This window comes from Apium graveolens, chromosome 6, assembly GCF_009905375.1.
Source record: "Apium graveolens cultivar Ventura chromosome 6, ASM990537v1, whole genome shotgun sequence".
Lineage (NCBI taxonomy): Eukaryota > Viridiplantae > Streptophyta > Magnoliopsida > Apiales > Apiaceae > Apium > Apium graveolens.
The window spans coordinates 182,175,084-182,192,650 of record NC_133652.1 but is presented as its reverse complement, the minus strand read 5'-3'; positions in this window follow the sequence as shown (position 1 = coordinate 182,192,650).

The following is a 17,567-nucleotide window of genomic DNA, read 5'->3' as shown; positions in this document are numbered from 1 at the left end:
TAGTAAGATTCCAGTACTTCTATATTCAGAATTCGAGCCTAGGAAGGAATATATTCAGCTCTAATTTCGTTACGATGTTTGTTAATCAACCCATTAAGAATATTTGGTTACTTGCCTGAACCGATATTATTTCATTTCGTCTTTTCATGCAGTGTTATATCCAAAATTTGGTAAAAGAATTATCCGGGTCAATTTAATGAAATTAGGACAAAGACAACAAGATTCACACAAGATAGGACTTGCCTTCTTTCCAGAAAAGTAAAAGCCACACCCTCAAGAAATGAAAGATCAGGGATCAGGATACTTAAAAAGATAGGGCGATCCTAATTTAGAGAAGACAAAGGACAAAAGCTGATCTCTAAGAGCGTCGTCAACATATGTAAATATTAGGGCGCACCCTTATATTTTAATGGGCTTAATAGGATTTAATGCATCACTCAGATGAACGACTTGTAATAACCCCAATTTTTGGGACTTTGTAAAACATTCGATAAATAATAACCCTGACTATCGAGGAAAACTTTTTAGTTAACATTATGTTATGCATGAAAATTTAGTTTCCGAGGGGATATTGCGATTGTACGTACCAAATGAGTGTGTGTAAAAGTCATTAGTTTTCGAAAAAAATCAACTTTGTAAAACGGTCTTATCTTACAAACCGTCAAGTAATACGAGAATCACGTTCAGGAATCGAGAATTCTACAAATTAAAACCCAAGTACAAGATTTTAAAGAATAAAAGACTTATAAGAAAAGGATTTACCCCGCAAATCGCTTATGAAGATTTATCACGATAACGAATAAGCGATCAAGCGAATACGTAAGCGAATAAATAAGCGTATCAAGCCCATGCAACTTCCCATGAAAGACATGCAAACTAATTAGAATGAAATGCAACCATGGATTGATAATCAAATAGTGATCATCCAAGGAGCATAATAACCTAGTAGAGTGAATAGTAGCAAAAATAGTAGTAGCGGTACTTAGCTAAGATATAGGCTTTGACATTGGGAATGCTTCTTGAGTACTACAAGATATATGCATATCTAAGTACACAAAATCAAACACACTTCATCACCCAAGCAAGCAAGCAACAAAAATCTCTCTCCTTCTTCCCAACAAAGCTCCAATCGGCTTTTATAAAAAAAAGGAAACTCAAATTCAAATCTCAAAATCAATCCATGGATAAATGCTACAAGTAATTCCTAAGATTCCCATCATCAAACTAAGGTAAGATAAATCTTTCATAGCATTTTCTTAAGATTTTGATGGTTAAATAAAATGGTGAAAATGATGCCGAATAGTGTCAAATAGTGACTTTTCTTGATTTCTTGAATTTTTTGGAAAGATTAAGGTTTCTTAAGAACACCAAAGCCTCACCAAGTATCATTCATCAAGAAGAGAACCTCCCAAGATACCAAGAAAGGTATAAACCTTCATCCAAACTTTTTTCAAGCTTTAAGTTTCAAGAAAAGTAGGGATCTTGGAAGTAAACCTAGTTTCGATGATTGTCTTGAATATTAGCTAGTTAGATGCTAAGATTGATGTTGTGGACTCAAGAACTTGACGTTCTTGAGATTATTAAGTAGTTAAATGTAGTTATGATGATTTTTGGTTAGTAAATAGTAGTTTAGAGCGAAAACGAAACTCGGATCGTAAGCGTAACGACGATAAAACAATTGAATCATGACATTAAGTTTTTTTGCAGAAACACAGAAATTGTAAACTGTGTATTCTTGAAAACTAAGAATTGATAATGATAGAGATTGTTTTAAGGATCGTTTAGGCGCTTGAATCACTTAATTTCGATTTATGGTTCAAAAGTTAGGTCCGTTTTAGTAAAAACGATTTACGCGACAAAAACTGTTAAAAATTATAAACTTTGGAAGTATAAATGATCAAATTAAAATTATTCGAAAATCATGAAAATTTTACAAAGATTATGGAGTATACTACCTGACATAAAAATTGCAAGTAAAAATATAGATTTTTCAAGTTTATAAAAAGGTTGGAGCCGAGATCGCGCGAGTAAAAATCGTTAAGAATCGCGAGAGGAGCCCAATGGTAAAAACAAACGAGATTAATGGATATTAAGGACCGCGAAAGGAAAACAAAGTTAATGACTAATCGTACTTTATTAAAATGACGAGAGTAAAATGAGTCTTGCAAATTGATTATAAGCATTGCGGAACGATAATGTTTTTGATTAGAATCTAACGGAACGATAACGTTCTTGATTATAGATTTTCGGACTAAATCGAGAGCGCCCTCGACCTCGAAACACCCAGGAAAGTTTTCAAACCCTACCTTTTTAAAACTGTTGTGTTGTGTTTGTTTTCAAATAATTGTGATATATACATGATTTTGTATTAAGATGTTTTACGAATTGTGATATATAATATCATATGATATGTTAATGATTTTGGTATATGAATATTACCGGATTTCAATCGATAACGCTAGAGAGTAGCGTTGTATATATAAGGTGTATATTTTAGACCGAGGATTGGTCAGTATGATTTGACGAAAACCCGGAAGTATTCTGGAGGTGTTTTATTTAAGAATGTTAATGCTAGTGAGGAGCATGTTATATATATTTTAGACCGAGAGTCGATCAATATAATTTATTTAAAAACCAGGAAGTATTCCGGAGATATTTTGGATGATTAAAAGTACGTGATTATTTATTCCGAGGGACTTGATGTCCTCTTGCAAAGTATTAAATACATCGAATTTATTTAAAATGATTTCCAAAGATCGTAAACTATATTTAATTACTCGAGCAATGAATATTATTTCAACAATTCATTTAAAGAGGAAAAGTATTCTCCGACGATTAATTTATTTTAAACTCAATTTTTTTATATTCATTAAAGATTAATTTAATTACTTAAACATAAATTAGTTTTGGAATATTATTTGAAATATTCTTTTAAAAATATAATTATTCAAGGTTTAACTATTTAATAATTATTATTTAATTATTAAATATTTATCAAGTGGTATAAAATGATTTAAAAATTAAAAAAATCTACATTTAAATATTTTTTGAATTCTAGAAAATCATTTTAATACTTTCGGATCGTCGAAAAATATCATCTCGACATATTTTAAATATTTTGACTATAGTGTCAAAGGAAAATCCCCCTTGATTATTTATATGTTGACAACAGTCAACTCACATTATCTTAGTACTTCCTTCGAAAATTCTCGGAACTACATATATATACATATATGAGATGACATGTGCCTATCAATAAGCAAAATGCTTAGGGAACTTCGATATAGTTCGATATTCCAAGTATATGATATGATTCTTAGAAGGACAAGACAGGGGTAGGGATCCAGTACTTCGTGTACCAGGGAAAGTACTAATTTAATTTCCGTATGAGAAGGTACCATGTATACTGAGGGACATGCGAAGTATGCAAAATATACCCGGGAGAAAAGGGAAGCATATAAAGCCTGAATGCGGCTAGGGTGACAACCGGGAGTAAAGAAGTCACCCTTCTACATGTAGAGAACAATAATAACATTCTGATATACGACTGATCGTCGTATAATAGGGCTCCGGTGAATGTCCTATTCTTTCAATTGGAATTGAGATGCGATACCGTAACCCAAGCCTAGGTGCTGGGTTTACCATTAAGGTATTTGCAGACTAATAAGTCAATCAAAGAATCTTTCGGAAAAGAGGTGTGTATCACCAAGAAAAATTACTTTAATTAAACTAATATCCATATACGGATTCAAATATAAATTCTTGTACAGTCTTTTCATACTGTAAATTATTATGCTGGGCATTATAGCTCACACTTGATTTCTTAAAATGACACAACACAACAGTGAACCAAGATGCCGGTCAGAAAGCTCACATCCCGGAAGCGAGTAGGAAATAGCCAGCTTTTCTGTAGGTTGTTTGGTGCAGTGCCACGACTAGACCGCATGAGCTGGATTAGTTTTTAGTTGTTTCTAGTCCGGATTATATATAAGTATAACTTATGTAAGGTAGTAATGAAAAAACATATATTTGGCCGCCGGTCTAACCTTAAGTAAAGTTTACGCCCGTGGTAAAACATAATTACTTTTGGACTATAATAACTATCACTTTGCGGATTTAATAACTCTAGTAATGTTTTGTTTATTTCCAAAACTATAACCTGTAAGTGTGTGTGTGTGTGTTAATTAATGTGGGGTTGTAGATGCATGATTATATATAATATTGTGCAAAAATAAGTATTTAAACAGGATTTAAGATGGCGTGGCCTCTTAAATCCCCGACCTCGGATTTGGGGGCGTCACAGAAATGGTATCAGAGCCTTAGATTATAAAATCTTGGAAACAATAGGAGATAAAATACATAGACATAAGAATAATAAGAATCAATTTTGAGGGGAGGAGGGTTAGAGACCTCACGCGCAATGACATAGATTGAGGGGAGCAATAGCTGTATATGGACCTTTTAAGGGCTGGGTGACTTGTCACCAATTTTGTTAGGATAGCTCGTAGTAGATAGAATTCCTAGCCCTACAGGGTGCCCTGTTTATGTATTTGATGTTTAGTATTCAGGAACTATGTATTTGGTAATTTGTATTTAGGACGTATGTATTTCACCCCAAGACATACTCTGGGAGACCTTGTTATATATTATCTAGCAGTTGTTAACAAATGGTTTTACTTTATTATTGTAATCTCGATTAAAGCATGCCAAATATTTAAATGCATGCGTACATACAAATGAATTAATCAAAGTATATAAATATGTGCAACTATATTAACACAATTTTCATTATCAGAACGTTGCCACCCTGTATAAGAGGAACTAGGGCTCAGCCCACAGAATCTGTTAATCAGAGGCAGGAAGAACCTTATAATATTATAAATGAGGAAAGTGAGGAAGACTTAGATTTCAATGAATTCGATAAAGAAGAGTATATGGAGGAAGAGGCTAAGGATACCCACCAAGGGGGAAACCCCATGAATGAATATATGAACCACTTAAGGGAAAATTTGAACCAACAACCCCTTCCACCACTGCCACATGCTGCTCCATAAACAGCTGCTACCGCCTTCAGGGCGTTTAAGTCCCTCAAACCCCCAGAATTTCTAGGATCCATTGATCCAGTCGAGGCACGGGCTTGGCTTAAGGAGATAACGAAGTCTTTCGAGATACTAGGTGTTGAAGAGCGACACAAGACCATCTTTGCCTCCTACATGCTGAAAGGGGAAGCTAACTATTGGTGGGAGTCTAAGCATTACCTCGAGACTGATGTCATTATCCTATGGTATAAATTCACGTGGTTGTTTCTAGACAAGTACTGTTGATGAGACTGCATAGCTGTATGAACAGTATACATGATAACTCAACACGAGAATAACATTAGAACATGACACGTAAATAATACTACGTCTACATAAGAAATCAGGAAGAAATGAAGACATGGTAAATACAAAGAATCAAAAGATTAGAAGAAGGCTTGAAGTCTGTTTACAGGTCACTGAAAGAAGTTTATTAATATGTTAATGCCTCAGTAAAGAATAAAGGGTAAAGACTTTCAGGGTTTTAGAAATGTTAAAAGATTCAGTGTTTAAGTGCCACCAGAAGATTTCAGTGTATCAACATTGATTGAAGCTAGACAATTTATGAAGCATAGGAATTTGAAGAATTGAAGACATGGTATAGACTGAGGTTAAAAAAGATAGCTACAGTCTTGAAGTTATACTCACCGAAAGGAGTTCATTTGAAGAATAGTGAATGAAGTATTCAAGATTGTAGTAACAATGAAGGCGCGTCTGAGTACTAGAAAAGATTCCAGTGAAAGTACATTTGTTCATTGACAGTCAGTTTTTGAAGCGATAAAGTTGTTGCAAGCTTAACAATGTAATCAAGGATATAATATGAAGACCTGAATCGATGTTAGTCGTCAGTGAACCAGGCCAGTTGCACTAGGATTCAGCATTTCGTGAAAGGAATCTGAGTATTATCATAGAAGAATTGTTAAGTGAGGATTCGTATTTGGAAATGTAAGGTTATATGGTTAATACGAAGACTCAGAGAGAAGACTTGAAGATGGGACATTTTAAGGTTAAAGCGTTCTACAAAATCTAAGTCAAAGTGATCACTACCCTGCAGTAGGAGTCACTAAGATCATTCCATTACTTAGAAGGAGTAAGAACATTGAAATACTGCTCGTAAACTAAGTATCAGAAATGGTCTTGACATAGTAGGATAAACAGGGAAGGTACTAGAGCAGAAACTAAGTCAAATGTGCATGTTCCTATACCCTAGTCGCCAGTGAGAAGTTGAATGAGCATTGTTTGATTTTTTACTAAGGCAAAATGAATTACCTACCCTTCCTTGTAGTTGGTGTCGCCAGCTAAAATGAGAAAGAAAGAGAAAATCATGCCCATGGCACACTTCCTTGCATGCTAGAGAAGGTACATGTGCAAGTAAGCATTCCTTGGCATGTTAAGTCACAAGTAAGCCTCCCCAAGGAGTCATGCTCGCAACTAACACACTCTACTTGCTACATCTGGTCGCCAGTTACATGGAAGCTCAGGAATGTCTAAGGTAATTTCTCCTAGGATTCAAGTATCGCAAGTTAGACTACATGGAAGCATATAGGCGCAAATTAGAGTGTATTCATGAAGCCAAACTCGCAATTAAAGAATCCAAGACACCCTCTTATCGCAAGTAACATGTAGATTAGAGAATTACTAAGGCAATGTCTTCTCTGAGAAGTTCTATGCGCAAGTAAGTTCCCCTAGTGATACAAGGGTTCGCAAGTTAGCATTTAGCTAAGAAACACTTCACCTTTTTACTTGGAGTTGCAAGTTAGAAAGGTAAGGAAAAGAAATGAAGTGGTAGACTTCTTGTATGCGCAAGAAGAGAAATTAAAGTCGCTGGAACAAGCTCTCTCAGCCACTACTTTATTATTTGATCAATTGATTTATGTGGTGATTAATTGGCCATATATTTCAAGTGAGATAAAAGCCTACACTCAAGCAGCAGAAGAAAAAATCAACCAATTATTCTGTTTATCTTCTCTCTCACGAGAGTTGATGAAATCAAGAAACAAAGAGAATAAAGAAAAGCTCATCATTTTGATGACCGTTTAACTTCCCATCGGAGAAATGTTATAATGCCCAATTTAACTCCTGTGTATTCATATGGGCATTATAATCGTTATCCGGTAATTGGATCCTTTGACAAACAAAAAGCTAGATCATTGTATATGATTTAATTTGTATATCTTTGTAGAATCAAGAACATTATTGTTCTTGGATTGTAGCCGGTTAATTTATCTACCGGAGTGTAGCAATACCCCCGAAGATTTATATATGAATATATACTTCCCCGAATATTTTGTGTTCGTCACTGTATTGCCCTAAACACTATTCAACTCAAGAACACGGAATCACTAAACGAATACTAAATTATATATCCGCACAAAATTTGAAAGAATTTTTTTAATTTAGTGAGTATCGTATTCAACCCCCCTTCTACGATATTTCGGGACCTAAAAATTGGTATCAGAGCTTGTTGATCAATATACGGATCAGATCCGGTATGTCAGCCCAAACAGCCAAGTTCTCATATTTTTGGATTTTTTAATTTTTAAAAAATTATCAACTTTTGAGATTTTTGAATTTTAAATAATTTGGACTCAATCCAAAGGTTCTTAAAGGAATGGTAGACTCGAGATTCCTCCGAATGTTAAAGATGATTTTAATCTTTTGAAGAAAACGAAGACCATGTGCTATTCAGAAAAAAAATTCTCGAACACGGAAATTGAAGATAATGGTTTTCTTATTCCAATGAAGCTGATCTCAAGACCTACAGAAGAAAATTGTGGAATTTCCTCAAAGGATTACTCCATAGGATACCACTGGATTTTCAGATGCAGGAAAGGAATGAAGTTTCTACGGGTACAATTTTTCTCAAAGATTTTAAGAGAACTCTAATGATTCCAGATTGTACAGTCGCATAGTGGTTTGTACCAATGCTACATTTATCGGGGAATCAAAGTGATCATATAAGGAATTAAGGAGGTCAGAGAGAATAGAGGGGACATAAAAACATCTCAGTTACATGCAGTTTAGTTGGAACCTCAGGATAGAATGTAAGAGTTCCCGATAGATGAATCAGAGGAAGCTCAGGTAGATGAAAGTGACTTGTACACTTTAAGAATACTTGAGTGACTGGATGACAGGGCAATGTTTTACATGTCAGGGAAGTTTAGTCGGATCAGATTCACAAGAAGTACATAAGCTATATCCAAGGATCAAACCTATCTATCCGAAGCGGAAACTCGTAAAGATTTAGTTCAAGAGGTGGTAACAAGACTGAGATGGGGACGTAAACAAGATTTGATAGCTACAGTAATGACAAGAAATATGTGTCAAATAACTATCAGGGGTTTTGCTACAACTGAATAAGAAGCTTGACAAACAAGGATGAATAGGGACTCAGTTAATGAGTTGAGACAAAGGTGGAGTTTTCTTAAGGAAACAACCAATCAAAACTTACAGTGCACAGGGAAAGAGTTGGAATGGATCAAATGATGAGAATAATGAATATCCTGCTTTCATAGAAATTTCTGAAGAAGATATAACTCACATATCTCAGGTTTCAATTCCTTGAACCACTGCAATATTTTTCTCTTAATATTCAATGCATGTTAAGATCTTAGTGTTTAAATGTTTAACACTCGCACAAGCATGATACCATTACACATAGATAATGTTGAACTAGTTCTCGAGAATATTTTTGTGGTAACTAGGAATGATGTTTAACTTGTGCATGGTACCTTATAAGATCTTAAATTATTGTTTAAATATTTGTTTAACATGAATTATTGTTTTAGTGATATATATATTTTCCAACATTTAAGACCTTTGTTTATGCTTATTTTTCTGTATCCTATTATAAGTGATTTACTCATTTTGTCTGAATTGTTTGTCAAGATGTATTAATTTATATTTGGATTGAGAAAGCTAGATGAGATACATAGCAGGATTGGAAGAGATAGAATTAGTGATTTATTTGTTAATTATGTTTATTCCATATCATTGATATCTTGCTTAATTCTTATGTGTAATGTTTCTGAATGAACGCCGTGTATTCTTAATTCAATGCTTGTTTATATCAATACAATGAATGCATCTCTTAGTACTTGCATTAATTATAGAAAAAGCATATTTTAGGATTACAATAGGGCAAAGACTACTAGTCCTCTTTATGTAAGGTTGGAACTATTTTTTCCCTTAGCCTAGAGATAAATTTGTCAAGGGTATTAAAATGGAGAAAATGGTTAGTCAAAGATAAGAATTAGCATGATAAGGTTGCAGCTGTTGTTATCTCCATTTATAGTAAAATCTCTAATCCATCTGGACCCAAACTAATAAGTTGGGTACCAAGAACTGTTAATCCATTTGTGAGTGCAGGACATAACATGGTAATTGATTCATATGCATTCTTGGTAATTCATACTCAAGGCATATGATCAAAGAAAGAGCCTCACAATCAAATGTGATTAACAAAAGCTATTCCGTCAATATTCTTTGGAGATGACAGCAAAGGTTTTCATCACGAGACAAGCTATACCAAAAAATGGATGTATCATTGATTCAACAATTGGTATCACTGATAACAACTAATCATTGGTGTCACTGATAACAATTGAAGCATCTTTATTTCTGGAGAATCAAGGTAGAAATCCTCTTATCAGACGGTTCCACATCAAAGGATAAAATGTCAATTTAATGAAGGATTAGTGTCTCATCTGAAGAAGGAAGGTTGAGAAGCTTGCTCTTGTTAGAGTAAGGATATGATATGCACGTAGCTAAAATGGAATCTCAGAAAAAGCTAAAGTCAATGGTGTCCACCGTAAAGCTTCATCTGAAAAAAGTTTAGTTATGGAAATTAGAGGCTCTCACCCTTGAACATCAACAGAAGGAAGTCTTTTATAAAACGGGATTAGTAAGAGGACCACCTCATCTGGAATTCAGAAGGATGAAAATATGAGGCATGTCAGAAAGAGGAGTCAAAGACAGCATCACAACTAAGTAAAGATATACCTCAGTGATGATGGATGACTACTCTTAATAAACAAAGTTATTGTGCGAGCATTCTCAAGACAGGACATCACAGATTGTGATTAAGCACATCAAAGGAGATCAATCTGGAAGCAACTGTATCATAAATGATCTTGTGGTTACATAACTGAATTTAAGAAGCAGTTCTGATTAATATCTACATCAACAAGAATATTTTGAGACAATATTCAGCACTAGTAACTCCGTGTCAAAACGGAGTGGTACAAGGGAAGAACAAGAACTTGATTAATGCAACAAAGACAATGTCAAGCAAATCAAGACTTTCTAAATACTAAAGGGCTGGAGCAGTCAATACAGTTTGCTACAAGTAAGATCAGACCTTGATCAGGACGTATACATGAAGACCACTAATGAGTTAATGGCCAACAGAAGCAAATACTGGATAACCTGAAAGTGCTTGGAGAGAATGTTCTACAGAAGCAAACTATGAAATATTTTGAGTTGTTTGAAGATCTTGGCATTTGCAGCTAAGACTAATTAGTATATTTTCCATGGATACTCAATGAAGTCTACAACCTACAAGGCATTTGTGGTTGATCAATAGAAGATGATTGAAAGTCTAAATGAATAATTCAACAACTCCATGCTCCAAGCTGTTAAAGGAGGAATTAATGGTATTGATGATTCATATCAAAGCAATGGAATGGCAGTGCAATACATAACTCATTACTTCAATGAAGCTAGTCAGCAAGGATAAAGATTTTTAGAAAATCCCAGCAATAGCTTGGGGAGCCATAGAAGGATCAACTAGTCAGACACAACACCTCATTATAAATCAAGATGACACAACAAGAACATATCTGCTGAGACAAAGGGTTTGATGTCAATATTATTCCCATATTATAGTTCTTAAGTGATCTAGATGGTGGAGTAATGATTAGCAGGGCTACTAAGTATGAGTGATTATTTCTCTAATTTTCTATTTGAAGAAGAAACTAAGAAAGTTACAGTAGCTATAATAGATCCAGATTGATTGGGTGATTGCAAAGATAGATGAACTCAATCAGTCAGAAAGAAGATTATAGGGAAGCTGGTATCCATACCAAATGACAATATTGTAATTGGTACAAGAATAACCAGAAGTCAAACTGGATGACAATGGCATTGTTATGAGGGACAAGGCCAAACTGGATGCTAGGTTATTATCAGAAAGCAGTATCTAGCAGAAAGCACCAGTGACGAGACTTGAGGACATTACGACATATCAGGCACCTGATACACATTCAAACTTGGAATTGGACTATAGTGAATGAGAACAAGTGCACTTTTGGTTGGTGAGTCAAAAGAGGAAGTCAATGCACAACAATTCATGGACTTTGCAGTTGCAGATCTATTGGACTATATATATCTCTTCTTCACAAGATCACTTCAGGTTGGTCTGAGTTAGTATACTACTCAAGAAATCATCAAGGAAATGGTATGGCACTCTAACTGAAGTTGTAGTTAAATATAAACTAGTAGAGGCGTCATATTAATAACTCTCTTATCTAAATGCAGTGATATAATGATAATGTTATATGTTGGTCTACTAATATAAGTAATTGCAGAGTATGTATGAAGGAGCATGTTGGAAATGTTGCAATTTTACTTGGAATTACTACAAGCAAAAGTAAATGAAAAGAATGAAGAAACCACTAAATCTTGATCAATGCAACTCAGATTATGCAGGTTGTAAGAAAGACAGGAGAAGCATCATCGAAGCTGTCAACTTAAGTGACAGGAGAAGCATCTTAGGAAGCTATCAACTTCATGGAAGAAGATTGATTTCTTGTTATGATAAAAAACCAATTCAACTCCAACAACTCTGTGGAACACTCTAAGTCAGTGCACCTTCACACCAGGTATCATCACTTTAGAGAGCATGTCTTTTTAGTCAAAGATTTACTTACAAAAACATTTACTAAATCACTTGTTAAAGTTATTTTTTTAAGACTTGTTTGTGACTGTGGGATATCATTCATTGCATATTAGTTGGAAATCCCATCTGTAAGAAATTCTTAATATAAGTTCACAAGTATTAAATCTTCAATATTTAAAGGACTTGTGAATTTATCAGTAATCCAGTACCTCGTACTTAGTGTACTATCTTGATTATCATAATTACAATGTCATGTACATTTGTGCTAATTAAGTATTATAGCATAAAGTTTGAATATTATTTTATTTGTATTAAATTAATATGTAGCATAGTTATTTGTATCATATACAAATAATTGTGATACTTTTAGTATTAGTAATATTACTAAGAATTTCCATTCTCAGTAGTTAATTCTTATTTCTAAAACCACAAATATTAGAAGTTGAAGTATTTTATGAGTTATGTGTATAAAATTCTCAATATTTTATATGCTTAGAAATTATTTCTAAAATTACTAACTATCCAGAAAATAATTGCCATGTGTATAATTCATATATTCTATCGATAATTATTCAAGGATAATTATAAATATTTAAGTGCTAGTATCTAACTCATAGATATTTAGTATTTATTATTTATTTTAAGTAGTTTGGATTATGGAAATTGAAGCAATTCAATGATTTTATTTGCTCCATAATTTAAATCATTTTAAAATAAATAAGCAGCATGCTTGATCATAATAAAAAACTGTTAACGATTGATATCTAGTATATTGGTTGTAACTAAACCGTTATAGGTTATTGTGAGACTTGGGTTTTAGTGAATTTATCAACTTATATATCCAGAATTCACTGAAATCAGAATCATGATTGTAGCATGATTAGTTTTGTGCTAATTTTTGACTTATAACAGTTAATGATATTTAGTTAAGAGTTTAAATATGAACTAATTGTGAAGTATTAGTATTTGTGGCACTACTTAGAACTCCTCTAATTAATCAATATTTATCCTCGGTCACTTATACTAATATACAAAGTCTGGAAATTTTTCTTAAGTACGACTATGGTCAATATGGATAATACTTTATTAAAAGTAACCATATGCTGTCCAATTAGAATATTTTTCATACTTACTTGCTAATTCCTGAATACTTTGATATATAGGCAATACCCAATTGATCACAGTATATGGAACTTAGAATACTTTTCTAAGATTGCAAACAAGACAATGTTGGTTAATGTTGCTTTATTTATCAAATCAACATTGTTTGAGATATTATAGTTGTTAGGAGATAACATTGTATAGTATATGAAATTAAATGCTAATGTCTATCTGATAGATAGTTGGTATTTAATTCATTAATATCTTATTTTAGTTTATTTAAATTATGATATTAGACAATTTCATGCTAAATCAGTTTCATAATTTAAATTATATTAGAATAAGGTGCAACATAATTATTAGTATCTAAAATACTTGACAAGTATCAATCAATAATATATTGTTAATATTTTGTTGCAAATAGTTATGATATTTTAAGTTCTAGTGAATTTATGTATGTTGCTATATCTGAAAGATTCACTATAATTTAAAATCAGCAGCACTGTCATTCTTATTAAGATAATTTATCAATACACAATGTTGTTGGTAATAGTTTTATAAAGATAGATTATGGAGCTTTTGACATGAATGAAAATTTCTTAGACTTTGCCCTAAGTGATCAATGATTTTACAAAAACTCATTCATATTGAAAGATAAAATATTTCTTTCTTTTCTTAATACTGCTACATCATCAGTCCGTGTCTTCTATCAAAGATATGATTATCTTTTTATGTATAAAACAGACTTTTGCACACAAACAGTTTTAAGAGAAAAATGAAACTTCTTTCTACTGTGGTAATTACTTATTTCATGATTTTTTTTGTGAAATCACTATTGTACATCATTTCTTTCAAAAGATTAAATGCAGAATTTTCATTCATTATAGATTCATGTGCATTCTATCTACTGTGCTATATGTTAGATAATACAGGTTTAGCCTCCACTGGCCTTCTTTTAGTTGATAGTCATGAGGTTTTAAACCCACAACTTCTATCCCAGACTATAAAGATAAATATACAAACAGAACCAACCAACACTCTCTTACCATTAAAATGAAGTATGTATGAGCGTGAAGGAGAAAGTTCCTTAGTGCACCACATAAGGAAAGTTCTGAAGTCAACCCAACAGCTCTGTCACCTACAAATATTAGTAGCATTAAAATCGAGGAAACTGAAAGTCCCCATCCATCTTCTCAAAAAGATGTACTGGATTAAAAGGCATAAAAACAATTACTAGATTCATCTTCTCAATAGGGTACGTCTATTGAAATTCCCTTGTCGGCCAGGGTATCCGATGTAGTGACACCACACACACAAAGGATGAGTTGATGGAAATAAGAGTTTCGACCATTTTAAGGTCAGAATCGATTGTTCAAGATTCTTTAATGGACCAATTGCCTTTATAGGTGTTAGGAGAGGATACTGATCCAATAGCCATATATCAGTGGTTAGTGTCTACCTCCCCAGGCTTAAATCCCCTGGATGCATCTGCGGATAGAAGGAAATGTCTTCAGATTTAGATGTACCTGATGAGTCACAAGGAAATGTCTTCACAGACATTAGAAGGAAACTTTTATCTTTATGCTAAATTCTTTGGATCATTGTATACCTTCGCAGATTTCAAATCTGGAACCCTCAACGGGAAACTAGCAACTTGTAGATTATGACTCAGATTCATCTGACGAGTCTAACAAGGACGGGGATTTGCGAACTCCCATTGCACCACCTATGACCTCCTTAAGCATGGATAAGGTGATTTCCTTGCAGGTGCAGCCGGATTTTGGATCTATGAGAGGAGTGATACACTTGTGTGAATGCGTGTAAACATGAGTGGAGAGAAGAGTGAACCATTTATGAGGTACACAAAACAGAATCACATACTCATAGTGGGGAAGAAAGAGAAACACCATATCACATTCTCTATCCTTAAACATGGTTCGTAATGTTCAATTTTTCGAAAGTGATTCTTAGGGATCCAACTTGATACTTCGGGAACTAACAATGTTCACCTCAAATCTGTTTATGATTGGAACCTAACTCGTAGGGACCTAACATTTACAGACTGGAATCGAATAGTTGGGGCCTAACAAGTGTTATCTAACAGTTGGGAGGTATAAGGATGTTGCGAAGGTTTTTTAACATGATGATCAATAGTGAAGCCTTTTTGCAGCATTTAAAGGGACATGGTTGATCAAACTTTGACTTGCTATTTCTTTTCTAATCAAGTGAAATATGAGAACTACTTCTGACAACTCAATACATTTCTTCTCTTATTTCAAGGGGAGGAAGTGTTACATAAAAGTTTGGATAAAAGTTTGGAAGATTCCTTAACTAAGAGGGAGAAATGGCAAGTAGCTGGAAAAAGGTAAAACATATATATACACCACACCATACACCATTGTTGTTTGAAACTACAGATCCTATTGTACGGGAGAGGTGGTAAACACGAAGGTCATTTCCTAGCTATCAGAAAAAGTGGATTGGTTCATCACTATTCTTCATAAGGGGAGAAGCTATTTTCCAAAAAGAGGAGTACCATTGGTTTTTATCAGCGGATCCTATTGTATGGGAGAGGTGGTAAACGAAGGTGATCTTCTTTAAGCATTTGAGTCACATAGGGGAGAAGCAAGCGAGATGTGTGCTTCTCAATAGGAAATATGGTTGTACAAAAGAAGTTGATTATTACTTCAAGACTGAGAAGTATTATCTGGTAGAGATATGAAGAACCAAGGAAATGAAGTTAAAACTACTTGAAGATCTGTTCAGTGTTACAGGAACAAGCATCTTTCATTTCAGTTACTCAGGAAATTTGGAAATGCGGATTTTGTTCCAAAAAACCAGTAGCATTATTTGCGATTCCTGGTACTTTACTTTTTCTAGTTGTTAGTTGAGTTATCCTTATTTAATTTGTTTGTTACGTTTAACAATCAAATAGGGGAAATTATTGGTGATAATGCGTAGTTGTATGAACAGTATACGTGATAACTCAACAGTAGAACATGATAGATAAATAATACTACGTCTACACAAGAAATCAGGAAGAAATGAAGACATGGTAAAAAAAAGAATTAAAAGATTAGAAGAAGGCTTGAAGTCTTTCTACAGGTCTGTTGTACAAGAAATTCTTGTGCCATAACAAGACTAAGTCAAATTGAAAGCCCTAAGTAAGTTGTATGATAATCTAAGTTTGCATTTGGTATTGTATCACTTAAGTCTGCAAAAATGTAAATAGATTAGACTAGAATATTTTTCCGTAAACAATCTCAAGCCTAAGAATAAACTCTGGAAGAAGATCATGAAGATCATGCCTCATAGAAAGTGTGAAGAAGCTTGGACTTGAATAAATCTATTTTGGAAAAAATATTCTAAGTTAAGAAATCTACAAGTCACAGATTAAGTGTTATCGAGAAGTCATTCGAGAACTCCAGAATGACTTATCGAGAAGTCAAGAAAAGCCTAGAGAAGTCTCAGGGATATCGAAAAGTCAAATTATCACTAGAGATCTCAGAGATATCGATAAGTCAAAATATCAGTAGAGATCTCTAAGATATCGACAAGTCATTTCTGCACTAGAGAACTCAAAGATATCGGCAAGTCAAAATGAAGATTGGAGATATCGATAAGTCAATCTATATGCAGAAATTTAGAGATCTCGACAAGACAAATTCTCCTATAGAGAACTTAGAGACTTCGATCAGTCAAAACAACTATAGAGTAATGAGAGATCTCGATAAGCCATTATACTTATCGAGATATCGAGTTCTCTATATAACAAACTGGAGATCTCGAAGTAAAACTCAAAGTACAAAGTACATACCAGTTAAATATCCATGATTATCAATCAATAAACAAATCAATCACTGATTTGTAAAGTCTACAAAAGCAGCTTGAAGAGTACAAGATCAAAGGCCAAGATAATTGACAAAGTAAAGTCACAGACATGCACGATTTGCAAAGATACACTAACCCAGAAATAGAAAGTTTTAGTTAACTTAAAGTAGGGTTTAGTACATGTTATTGCATGCTGTGTAAAACCAGTGTTCACTGTTCTATAAAGTAAACACTGAATGCTTTGTTTTAGAAGTAACAAAATAGACCAAAAAAATCTTGTAACTCTCAAGAGAGAAGCTGAGTTCTTTATCAACAAAGAACCCATAAATTTTGTTGCAAGACATACTTGATTTTAATATAAAATTAAGTGAGTTTTGAAAGATAGTGTATTCATGTGCACGTTTTATTATTTCTGTTAAAGCATATTATTTCTACAAGACAAATTACTTTGTTTACCATTCTTAACAGTTCAAAAAGCCTTTAAAATTGTCTAAAACACATTCACCCCCAGTGTTGTATTCATTACCCAACAAGTGGTATCAGAGCAAAATCTGAAAGCAAACATATTAAAGATTTTGGAAGAATGAATACACAGAAGCTTAGCAGTATCAAAATTTCTACCTTTGACAGATCTAACTACACACTATGGAAAAGGAAAA